At 39.0% G+C, this 13,488-nt stretch overlaps 1 protein-coding gene and 3 long non-coding RNA genes across 5 annotated transcripts in view; 1 reads left to right on the forward strand and 3 right to left on the reverse strand.

The window, feature by feature from the left end:
• The window catches only part of LOC145457025 (uncharacterized), a 335,179-nt gene that overhangs the window by 135,207 nt on the left and 186,484 nt on the right, over positions 1-13,488 (reverse strand). The window lies entirely within an intron of this gene.
• The window catches only part of LOC145457024 (uncharacterized), a 193,845-nt gene that overhangs the window by 130,303 nt on the left and 50,054 nt on the right, over positions 1-13,488 (forward strand). The gene's annotated exons all lie outside the window — the stretch shown is intronic.
• LOC145457021 (uncharacterized) overlaps positions 1-13,488 on the reverse strand; it is a 438,806-nt gene that overhangs the window by 49,218 nt on the left and 376,100 nt on the right. The gene's annotated exons all lie outside the window — the stretch shown is intronic.
• On the reverse strand, positions 2,305-3,875 carry LOC145457649 (uncharacterized). The gene is made up of 2 exons (XR_013920950.1): positions 3,428-3,875; positions 2,305-2,407 (listed from the first exon to the last, which is right to left on the reverse strand). It is a non-coding gene; the product is annotated as an uncharacterized LOC145457649 (long non-coding RNA).

The raw sequence follows: 13,488 nt of genomic DNA on the forward strand, positions 1-13,488 counted from the left end.
AGTCGAAATAAGGCGGCGCACTAAACAGTAGACCCAATGTAGCTGATTAGTAGCGGGGAAAAGCGTACAGGCTTAGAGGGGCTGAGGTTGTTTATCACCCTGTGGGGGGCTCAAGATCAACGTTTTCATGGGACGGCCTGACGAAGTGCTGTTACGGTCCTGGTGGGGAATGAAGGTTCGCAATAAATCTGAAGTGGGGAATGAAGACAAAAAGGCTGGGAACCACTGGTAAAACATAACCGAATTTTTTAGAGGTCACGAGGGGAAATCGCTAACACTGGTTTACACATATTTTTAGGCAGACAGAGTAAGAGTGGTTTTGGGGGTTCTGAAGGGCACTGATTCCGAATATGACCCACAGGTTTGTCAAATTGACTCTATTTTTGGATATAATCCATTGGGCTATTTTGTTGACTAAAATCTCCTATTTTCACTGCATGGGCTACATAAAAATCAGCTCACTCGTACTATTAAGTTCAGAAATTCAGCCTATTTGTTATTTGGACAAATCTCAAATCAAAATACATCAACAGAATTATATCTGGGAGTATTCGATTTATCATAATTAGAGAACTTCACGGATATCATGTCAGTAAATAAACCTCAATCATGTATGTCAGTATTTACCTAAATACTCAAATAACGTTGCATTAAATGAATCACTGTTATGTCAACCACCTATTTTAAATTCAAAATAATCAGTTGGAATGTAATCTTAATTCAAAATAATCAGTTAGAATGTAATCTAAATAAATATTTTCGTTTATCGTTCGTTTTAAGACGATATGAGTGAATGTGGTGAAACAACGACGATCCTTGCGGTATGGGGTCAACGGAAGCGTTTTTGTAAATTTAGGCTGCAGCTGTTTGCTTTCAATTCCTACTGTTTCGTTTGTACCTTTGTGAGGTGAAAATACCGGTTCAGCTATTGCAGCGCGGATAGGTACTGAAGTATACCGATTGTGTACTATTTTCACCCTATTGATGTGCTACACAGTACTTGAGTATACGCCAGTGGTAACCAATCTTTTCGAAACCAAGAGCCGTTTGTCAGTGCTACGTTGAAATCTTCACTTATACACTCAGAGCACTGGGCAGGGTTTCCGCCCATCACCAAGAACAGATCATTCTCAGTTCCGGGGACTCACGCCAGCGTCTACGATATTAGTTGCCCGCTGTTGTCTAAGGAGCATATTTCCGTGTCGAGACTCGGAAATAGTAACTAGATTCCCGTTAAGCCTCCATGCGGGCGTAGACAAGCAACGCCCCGATCGGAAACTGTGTTTTTGTGTTCCTTAGGGTTGACTAATCAATGTTAAACTGCTTTCCATATGACACCCTTCTCTGATCCGACTTTCGAAAAACAGATTTAAATATTTGCTACAGCGAGCGCAGTCGGCTCAATTGATCGGTTGTCTGTTGACCGGTCGCCTGTAATGACCAGATGAGTCGGTCGCCGTTGGTGGCAGTAGCAAATATTCAACTTATATCATTTGAGGTCTAGGTGGAAAATGATTCCAGGTAAACAGCAATTAATCATGAGTTAGTCAACGCTAAGGAGCATGCTAACGCAGTTTTCGACTGAGGGCCGAAGCATTTCTCGTCTTAGCCCGTAGGATGCGACAGGAGATGCAAGTAATGTTCCTTAGCCTCGACGCGGATATTTGCGCTTCATCACCCGGTGCTGGAGCGAAAATAACCTTAGATACTCTGGAGTGAGTCCGGGAAATTGTTATCTTGACCTGGTAAAAAGCGAAAACCCTGCCCATTGCTCCGAATGTCATAGTGTAAAAAATTCAAACAATAACAGGTAAACGACGGCAATAACTGGTAGCCGTTCTCATTAATAAGTATCCAAGACGTAGATAATGCTTTCAGAAAATTTATTGATTCATTCACTGTGATTATGCAGTATTTGTTTAATCGTTTTGTACGGAAATACCGTACAATACAGGTAACATTAGTGTGCGTTTCATGCGATCGGTGCAACTTATTAGAGTATAGTTTACCGGCAATTCATTTATAACGCATCATTACAAAATTTTGATACGAGGTCAGCCTGTATGCATGACCATGAAGATACAATTGATTCTCCACTTAATTCAGATAAAGCCATATAGTCGACTCCGTACAATTTGGTTCTGCTCTCTTCTGGCCAAATTAAGCGGAGTTGGTTGTAGTTCTAGTGTTTGCGAGCATACCAATTAAAATCATAGATTCGGAAACTGGTCAAACCAAAACTGATCAACGTGAAATATGTGAAGCGTTTAACCATTTCTTTTCATCGACAGGTTGCAAACTAGCCAACCAAACTGCTCCATCACAGCGAACTTATGGCCTTTCACCAGAATCTTCCATCTTCATGAAACCTATCACAAGTGCTGAGGTCATAACTGTTCTTGCATCACTAGAAAACAAAAAGTCTCAAGGTTATGATATGCTACCAAATTATATTGTTAAATTAATTGGCACTCAACTTGGTGATAGTTTGGTTACTCTCTATAACCACTCATTAAATCTAGGAATTTCCCAAACTATCTCAAAATAGCTAGAGTCATTCCCATATTCAAAAATGGTGACAGAGACATTATCTCAAACTACCGGCCAATATCTATCCTGTCGCCCTTTGCAATTATCTTTGAAAAACTATTATTTCGAAGACTAAATGATTTCTTATGCCACAAAAAATTGTTAAATCAATGCCAATTAGGATTTCGACAGAATCATACTACCTCGCAAGCTGTTATTCATATGACCTAGAAACTATATGATATACTGTGTGCGAAGCACACTGGATGCGGAGTATTTCTCGACCTGAGAAAGGCTTTTGACACCGTTGATCATACTATCTTAATAAAAAAACTTGAGTATTACGGTGTTCGTGGAATTGCAAAAAAACTTTTCAGTTCCTACCTGAGAAATCGATCCCAATTTGTTGAAATCAATTCAATCAAGTCATTGGAACTACCAGTAACTACAGGTGTTCCACAAGGCTCTGTGTTAGGGCCACTATTATTGATCATATTTATAAATGATATTGTCTACTCCTCCCCAGGAAATATCACGCTATTTGCAGATGATACTAGTATTGTCACATCTGGATTTGACTATGCATCTGCCATTGACAATACTAACTCTGAACTAGCCTCCGTTAGCAATTGGGTGTCTTCGAATAAATTACATATCAATCCTCTCAAAACCAAAATTCTAGTATTTTACTTTAAAGGATCTCTCAACAATGCGATCGCAGAATTCAAACTAAAGGACTCTTTGAATAAAACCAGTCAATCTGTCAAGTATCTAGGTATTATTATTGATGATAATCTAGTATGGCACCATCACATCAACTTCATAGCAAGCAAAATATCTCGTGGCATTGGTGCACTCTATCGCCTGAAGAAGCTGGTTCCAATATCACTTCTCCTACCTGTTTATCATGCGCTCGTCCACCGCCATCTTACATATGGAATAACAGTGTGGGGCTGCTCTTACAAGAAGCATACCAACAAGCTCCAGGTATTACAAAACAAAGCCATTAGGATTATATCTAATATACCTGCACGTAGCAGTGTCAGTCCTGAATTTAGAAAATTGGGCATTCTCAAGGTCTCGGATTTGTATGAATTTGAAATTGTAAAAATCATGAAACAATATAATGAAAGAACATTACCTGACTATTTCGACAACTTGTTTCAATGCCCCAATTCAATTCACCATTATAACACAAAATTCTCACAGAATCAGTCCCTATTTGTTAAATTGAATTCATCAAGACTGTCAAGAAATTCCCTATCTCATATAGGTGTGAAATTTTGGAACAACGTACCAACTATCTACCGTACTTTTCCTTATCATACGTTTAAAGCTCGCTATTGCAAATTTATATTACCCAGGTACTAAGAAGAACATATCTAATGACCACAGTGAAGTTGTTTGTTGTTTTGTTTCATTTTATATGTTACAATAATATTACCACTGTGTACATGGGTCAAATTGTCTGATCACACTGTTAACTATGATAACCGTCCTACACTAGTGTTGCTGTCTTTTATTTTACTTTTGTTTATTGCGTTACTCTTTGCGGTGCTACTCGTCAGAGATAAGAAATTGATTCATATTATTATTAATACTGCCAATATGCTTGGGTGACTCCGGCCTAGAAGACTTCGGTCATATCAGTTCTCCCAGTCTGTACCGTGTAGAATATAGTAGGAACATTTTAAAAAAATGTATACTATTGGACGTGAATTGTTTGTTGACATTGCCTTTACTATATTTCATGGTTGACGAATGAAAGAATTCTCTCTCTCTCTCTCTCTCTCAATGTAGAAGCTTCATTTAGTTGTTTTATTTCATTAATATCATTGTGAACTAGGCTATTCAGTTCATGTAATACAGGGGGCACCAGGTGACCCGCGAGGAACAGATGAGCAGCCCGCGAGACTGGTTTAATAATAGATCGAATAGCAGCATTTACCAATATTCGTCAGATTATTACCAGAGAGCTTTTAAATATATGGATTTATTGATTTAACTATTCTTGTTTAAATCACATTGACATGTAGCTTACAAATGTCAATACATAATTAACACTTAAAATGATGACATCAAATTTCCTCAATTACAATTAGCTTTCAATACGACATCCATTGTAGCAGTATATTTATTAAACTCGAAGACTTTTCGGGTGCCTCTTTTCAAGGGTTATCGGCACACTAAAGGGATTTAAACAGATTTAAAAGCAAAACCAAAAAAGCAGAGTATGACGCAACAATCAAAATCACAGACCATGAAATTCGCATTGTACCATTGGCAACAATAACAAACTATGAAGTATACGGACAGATTGCCAGTAAATTCGGCCATCGGTAAATTCGGTCAGTGAATTCGGCCCTCGGTCACTTCGGCCTTCGAGAAATCCGGCCTTCGGTAAATTCGGCCCCCGGTAAATTCGACCAGGGCCAGGGTAACAATAACAGTTACAATAACATTACCTAACCTTAACCCTAACCTAATCCTAACCCTAACCTAACCCTAATCATAACCCTAACCCTAATCCTAACCCTAATCCTAACCCTAATCCTAACCCTAAGCTCCTAATCACTTGATAATAATATAATTATGTAATATAATTCACATTAATAGTTGGTAATACAATTTTACACAAAATTCTCCGACGGCCGAATTTACTTATTGAATTCGGTGGTCAGTAAATTCGGCCCCGTAAATATCCGCGTTATCTCCCGTGACTGTACGATATACGCATACCCTGACCTTCAAATCACTCGATAATAAAATAAGTATGTAATTCAATCCAGACATGGGGTAATCGCGATTAGTAATCGTAATCGATTACGACGATTACAGCATTTTCAAGTAATCGTAATCGCGATCGATTACATTCGAAAAAATTACGAAGTAATCGTAATCGACTACTTCCCATATCTAATCGATTTCTTTGTGAAAGAGCGATTACTTTTTATTTGTACAAGGACTATGACATATACGCAACATTCGCGAACAAGGAAAATACATTATACCAGGTTAATGATAGAACAAACGTCTGATTTAGAAACACCACTGCTCATTATTCCGTCAGAAGTATTAGCTTCACTCATGATTGCGTAAGAAGTATCCACACATTGTATGTAAATAGATCTTCGACCTGCATCGTAGTGTGATTGTAAGAACACCTGCCGTGCGATATATCAGGTGATCGCAACACTCCAGACGCCACTACCTCGCAGCAGGATAATAATAATAGTTGCAAATGGTAACTTATATATTGATGTTTGGTTAAAGGTTATGCTTATAGTTAAACGCAATTTGTCTGTTGGTGTTTGGCGAGCAGCAGGCCTATGCAGTACGTACCAAGGATGGTGTGAACGTGAGGTTCACGTTCGCGTTCTGTGTGTGTTGAACCTCAGAAATTTAGAGGTTCGCGTTCACAAACGAACCTTTGTAGGTTCTGAGCTGTAAACCTTTTTTCACATATTACAGTTTTCACTTCATTATAACAGCTTTGGTAGAAATTTACTGCATTTTAACTGCTGGCCACTCAATGCATGGTGCTGGCAGCATAAAAAAATCAACACTAAACGAGCATGCACCTTGAGAATCTCAAAAATTTTGCTCGAAATAACCAGCATTCCGTTTATGAGTATTTAGTGACTCTCTGCTGTGAGCTTGACCAGCATTGACACAACACAAAATCAATAGCGAGATGCACTACATGTAGCCAGAGAATTATGCTTATTCGACCAAACAAAGGAATTGATATCGTTGTCTAATGTTAAAAAACTAGCAGGTGTGCGTGGTCAATCTTGACTTCATATGTTTATTGTATCATAAAAACAAAATCCGTGGGATTGGGGTGTTGGCTACTGCTGTATAATTTGTTAATGGGGTAATATCGGTAGCAAGTATATAATCCCGTTTTACACTCTGCTCAATATTAACGTCACGATACTCAGACGCCGAATACATTGTCGGGCTGGCCTGGACCGTTAATTAAGGCGTAAGCTTACATTCCCTTGCAAGTCATCGTCGAAATTGTTGGCAAAGCGACGGAAGATATTGATTTTATGGGATTATTATACCATTTGATTGCCCCAGTTAAAACATTTGTCGACGTTTAAAACGTCAATTTGTACTGTAGCATAGTGGCATTATGTTGCCAGAGTCATCGCTATAGGTATCGTGTGTATAGGCTATAGCTTCTTTAAAATGTAGGGTTGGAATAAGAAATACGACGTCACGTGACGTCATGAGGTTCACGTTCGTGTTCACACAGAACCTTTCAAAAAGGTTCACGTTCACACGAACCTGAACCTTTCAGAGGTTCACACCATCCCAAGTACGTACGTACACCGAGCAAAGATTTGAAATTTTGTACTCGTCAAATAAAACATTTCAATTTCCACAACGAAGCATTAAAAATCAACAGCTGCTGATGTATATCATAACCGAACCGTTCTTTGCCGTTTCTCGTAACGGCAGCGTGCAGTGTCTGTATTAAGTAGAAGGCAGAATTTTATGGTCACTTTATCTTATTCTCATATGACTCTATACCTTAAACGGGCGCCAATCGTTATTTCGCAATTCTTTACCTGCTGCCATAGCCATCCGCTTATATGCCATGATAGCGTGGGTTTGTAACTAGAATAAGGACCAAAACAGCAATTCGTCCCGCACTCCGAACGTTGGTCTTGGGCCCCAATAAAGTGGTCAATTTTCAAGTTGAAGACTGAATTATTGTCAATAATATTAGTAATTGCATTATATTACCAATCAATTTTAAGCCTCTCTAAGCCCCCGATTGTCAGAATTAGCAGTGGAGCTGAGGGCACGTAATTCATAATTATATCATCTGGTATGTAGTTGTAATTACTTTATTGTATGTTATTAATTCGTGACCTCCGGTCTGCTATATATAACATCAAAAGATATTGCAGTCACCCAAACGTAGATGACGAAAAGAAAAACTTTTGTGAGACGCACGCACAAATAATTGCCTTGTATTTATTCCTCTGTGGGTGACCCGGGTGGCATTTGTATTGCGGGCTCAGATTTTAAGGATAGGATTATTAGTCACGCACACCCAGCGCGGCTATTGACAGTGGACACATGCTCAAAGTTTTGGACAAGGTCTTTCTTTAGTAATACACTTCTTGGAGTCGCATGTTGGCCGAAACTGCATTTGTCTTTTGGTATATGTCGTGGCTCGGTAGTGACCGGCACCGAAATGCTTATTCCTGTAAATTATGCATACTTTTTTCAGGAGGGTGAGAGGTATTCATTTCAAAATCAAGCTGTCAAGAGACATTTAAATCGCGAAGCCCGAAAAAAATGTTCAAGTTAATCACATCTTAACAAAATACTCTATATTTTATGTTGGTTTTACCAATTACTTTGGAGTCCCCTTCGAGCGCTCTGACCACCCTATTGGGGAGTTTGGTGTGCGGCAGTTACGGACCTGGCAAGAATGCAAATTGTTGGATGCGATAAATCGTCTCTTATCAAGTTGGGCAATGGGTACATTATGACGTAACAAGCAAATAGCGCATCAGTTATTGAGGAAGTTGTTATCTCATTAGGCCTTTTCGACGCAATCCTTATATTGTCTTCAATATATCTTGTAAGATTATAGTTCTAAGAAGCATAATAAATGTAATCGTGAGTAATCGTGATTACTTTTCCAATGTAATCGTAATCGTAATCGACTACTTCCTGATTATGCTGTAATCGTAATCGTAATCGCGTGATTCAGAAGTAATCGTAATCGCAATCGATTACATTCATGAAGTAATCACCCCATGTCTGAATTTCAATCACATTAATAGTTGGTAATACATTTTTATACAGAATTCTCCGTGGGACGAATTTACCGAGTAAATTCGGCCCCGTGAATATCCACGCTATCTCCCACGATTATGCGATCTACGCATACCCTGACATCCATATCACATAATAATAGTATAATTATGTAATTAATTCATGTTAACGGTTGGAAATACATTTTAATACAATACTCTCGAAGGGCCGAATTTACCGAGGTCATGGGCTGAATTCACTGGCCGAATTTACGGAGGGCCAAATTTACTGGCATCCATACGGACATACGGTACTATAGTAGCAGCACAATTTGTAAACAAACAATTACACGCACAATTAGTAATATACCAACATGTAATAGAAGCACAAGATATCAAAGACGTAGGATACGGCGCACTGCCCATACAGGCGACAGGACGGAATGCCATCCACGGTCTTTTTGAAATGGCGGGGGTTCCCTTTGGTAGCTCGACGTCCAGGACAATGCCAAAGTAGTAAACAACATTACTATTCGGTAGCAGATAGCGGTGAGGTACTAGCAGATTTTCAATATATTTATGACCATTTCGTATTGCATCTTTTGCCATAGCTTGGTTCTCTTACACTCTATGCAGTTTAGTTCCATATTTCTAACTTTCAGTAATCGATACTGCTGTCAGGTATATTGAAATCTGTCATGTCGGGATGTTAAACAGTTTAAAATTGAAATCTGTCATGCCGGGATGTTGAACAGTTTAAAATTGAAATTGTAACACTGCAAAATGACCTCCACCTCAAAGCCCACAAGGCTGCAGCAAACTTTTGGTGCCTTGTTGACATGGAAAAGTACAGCGGTCTACGCGCAGCAACTATGACGGTTGCAAGTGTGTTAGGTTCAACTTATCTTTGTGAATCAGCCTTTGCGGACATGTACTTATCAAAAACAAACACAGAACAGAACTCGCTAATGCGCATCGGTAACTCCACCTAGAAAACCTTCTTCCGTCTAAGCAGAAAGGGTGCAAGGAAGGCGCCCTTGGCTGTAAGGACCACCTGCTCCTTGACAAAACCATTCTTTAAAACTGCATGAGGAGGCACACTAACCTCAGCATGGCATGGATGGTCCACAAAAAAGCTTTCGATTCAGTCCCTCACACATGGATAATGAAAACAATGCGTATGTACAAAATGAATCCGATCATCATCAGATTTATTGAAGATTCAGTGAAGAATTGACATACAAAACTGTTGATCAAACATGACTAAGGTGAAACAGAAACCTGTACAATCCAGATACGTTATGATATCTTTCAAGGCGACTCATTCTCATCACTTCTATTCTGCCTCAGCTTAGCTCCACTCAGTGAATTGCTGAGAAAAAATGAAACAGGATATGTGATGAAAAAAGCAGCAAACTCTGAAGCTCAAAGGATTCATCATCTTTTGTTCATGGATGATCTGAAACTGTATGCAAAATCCGATTTGGACCTGAATAACCAAATGAAAATTGTTCATGAGTTTTCGGAAGATATAGAAATGAAATTTGGCGTGGATAAATGCTCAAAACTTATCATACGAACTGGAAGATCCACCAGCACTGGCGACATCGACTTCAAAATGGACGAAACCATAACAGAATTGAATGCTGAAGATCACTATAAATAGCCTATTTATTCTTTAAAACTGCATGAGGAGGCACACTAACCTCAGCATGGCATGGATGGTCCACAAAAAAGCTTTCGATTCAGTCCCTCACACATGGATAATGAAAACAATGCGTATGTACAAAATGAATCCGATCATCATCAGATTTATTGAAGATTCAGTGAAGAATTGACATACAAAACTGTTGATCAAACATGACTAAGGTGAAACAGAAAGCTGTACAATCCAGATACGTTATGATATCTTTCAAGGCGACTCATTCTCATCACTTCTATTCTGCCTCAGCTTAGCTCCACTCAGTGAATTGCTGAGAAAAAATGAAACAGGATATGCTTATATTTGCGATTACAATCCGACTTATTTCAGTAAATGATGGTTATTTATATTTATTTTAATTGCATATTTGGTGAGGGTGGTGCCTGATGCCCATACTAATATCATTAAACGTTGCATTAACTCGCGCGCCGCGCGAAGAACAATTTCGAATAGCATAAATCTGCTTGAAAATAGTATTGTTTATATTGATTTACGAAAAACTTTTGAGCGTGCTTCAAGCCTTCAAAATTTCGGACATTTAGGCATATTTTAGAAATTCCTCCCGGACGCAGATTTTTCAGTGAAGTTCCGGACATGTCCGGGAAATTCCGGACGTATGGCAACCCTATACTATGACGGCTATTTCGGGGTAGTCCCATTGCCCTAATAATATTTTAATTTATATTTTCAGAATCAGTGCAACACTAGCTTTCAATTAGTACCAGTTTTATTAAACGCTCGGGTCGCCAGCTGTAAGATTACCAATTATGCTATTTTCAACCAACTCAGCAGTGTATACCTAATGATATATATTAGGGATGGTGTGAACGTGAGGTTCACGTTCGCGTTCTGTGTGTGAACCTCGGAAATTTAGAGGTTCGTGTTCACAACAGAACCTTGGTAGGTTCTGCACTGTGAACCTTTTTCATATATTACAATTTCGTTGGTTCAAATTTAGTCAATTTCAACTGCAGGCCACTCTATGCATGACAGTGGCAGCATAAAAAATCAACACTAAACAAGCATGCACCTTGACAATCTTAAAACTTGCTTTGTTGCACAAGTTTTCTCGAAATATCCAGCTTTCCGTTCGTACATATTTAGTGACTCTCTGCTGCGAGCTTGACCCGCAATCACAAAACATCACGAGCGAAATAAGCTATGTGGTCAGCGAATTATGCTTATTCAACCAATCCATGAGATCTATATCGTTTTCTGATGTAAAGAATCTGCGGGTCAATCTTGACTTCATATGTTTACTGTATCAATAAAACCAAATCGGTGCGATTGCGGTGTTAGCTACTGCTGTACTGGATTATTAAATCATTTGATTGTCCTAGTTGATACATTTGGGGACGTTTAACGTATCAATATGCACTTCAGCATTGTGACATTAAGTTGTCCGAGTCGTCGCTACGTATCTTGCACATTAACATAGGCTATCATTTCATTGAAGAATGGGGTTGGAATTAGCAATATCACGTCACGTGACGTCATGAGGTTCACGTTCGTGTTCACACAGAACCTTTCAAAAAGGTTCGCGTTCACACGAACCTGAACCTTTCAGAGGTTCACACCATCCCTAATATATATACAATGATTGGAAACTACCGTGAGATCTGCGTTTCAGCGTGTTCCTGGTCACGCTTCATCGCATACACAGTTGTGCTGTAAACAAAGGCTTCCTCAGCAATACTTCTTTGAAAAACTAGCGATGATTTATAATTCATTGGGTATATTTATCGGTGGCAATTAGCGTTAACGTGTTGAATAGCTTTAAAAGCGCATTTTTTCTAGCGTCTGGGATTTTTTTTTCTGATTATGCTAGCGGACCGCTGCCATATAAACGCTGATTCACGTACATGCACTTCGTACAGTCGTACACCTAGTTCACAAGATGAATTTCGCGCGTCATGCGCATATCGCAAATGCTATTCACACATTGACAACTCGCGATTATACGCAATCCCCGTGATGTAGCCTTGTGACGACCAACGAGGCTTATGTTCACACAGTCGCGGACGTTCAACCATTGTTGCTAGTGACACAACCTTCATTCCAACTTCAAGTGTCGCTTTTCCATCATGTTGCAACATCAATAACATCATATATAATTAAATATCAAGCAGACGTAGCTTTTAGAGAAGTAATTCTAGTTATTTTGAGTACTCGAGTAGGCTTGCCTACTTCCTCGAGTGAATGTGTTTTCATACTACTCACCAAACAAAAACATCACAACTTGGTTTTTGCCAAGGATATCTATAGATATCCCTGGGTTTTGAAAATAGCACCCACATATTCAATGGCCATTTTGCAGTAGTCACTAAGCGTCACCTTGCAATTTCAAAAGTGACTATTTCCAACTGACTCCGAGCGAACAACCAAATCTACTTTTAGAACTTTTTAAAAGTAGGCTACTCTACAGATTTATATTTTCGCTACTTCTATTTTAACCTGAGTAAATCATTGTAGCAATACTTCTACTACTTCAGTAGCAACGCTGCATACATCACCCACCTCTGAAAAAAGTCACCTGTCCATGATCATTCCACAAAATCTCGATGCCTTACAATACAGAATTGAATTTTCAGGATTCCATCATGTTATGTAAAGAAATGAGAAAGATACATACATTCACAGATGGAACATTTACGAATACATAATTTAATCCTCAAATCCCTAATTCATGTGTAGGGTATATGACCGAAATAATGATGCATGCATTTTAAAAAAGTAACATTAATATGCAACTGTACAGAACTAGATCGATGCAAAAATAACCATGTGGACAACAAAAACAGGTTATGCGTGATTTTTTAAGCAATAACAGTGCTAGATATCAAGTTTTGTCATCTTCAACTTGGGAAAAGTATTTGGATGATGTCCCTAATAACGCAGCAGTACACTCGCTTTCGTTGGCTCAAAAATGGCCAATTACGACTCGAATGATGCCGTATCTACTCGTGATGAAATCTGCCTTGTTTAGATGTTTGTCCATCTTTGCGTGCTCTTCCCGAATCATTGGTAGGATGGGGAACATCCTTTTTCCGTAATTTTATATGATATCAAGGTGTCACCAAATTCATTAATATCTGTAGTGCAGAATAAGGATTCGGCTATTTGACCGTATCCACGGCTATTAAATGCATTAATGGTTACCGAGACTCAAGAATTTTTTGGTTTTCTCAGTTGCTGTTCCTTCAGCACAAGAATCTATCCATTTTCGCATTTTAGGCAAGAAATCATTTTCCAGCCAGTCCAAGCGTGAATCGTCTGGACTGCAATATGGCTTCAAGTCGGCGTTGTAGCTGAACTTGGTTGATGTATCAATGTCGAACCACTTGTAAATACCGGCAAACCATGCAGAAGCTTCTTTAGCCTCTCCTCGCTCGCATAATAGGCGCAGCACTATTAGACAGAAGCTGAGCAGCAAAAATCTCCCGCATCTTTGCCAAGCCTTGTATAAGAAAATGT

This window comes from Botryllus schlosseri, chromosome 15, assembly GCF_051294905.1.
Source record: "Botryllus schlosseri isolate E-star chromosome 15, Bs_hap1, whole genome shotgun sequence".
In the NCBI taxonomy this organism is placed as follows: domain Eukaryota; kingdom Metazoa; phylum Chordata; class Ascidiacea; order Stolidobranchia; family Styelidae; genus Botryllus; species Botryllus schlosseri.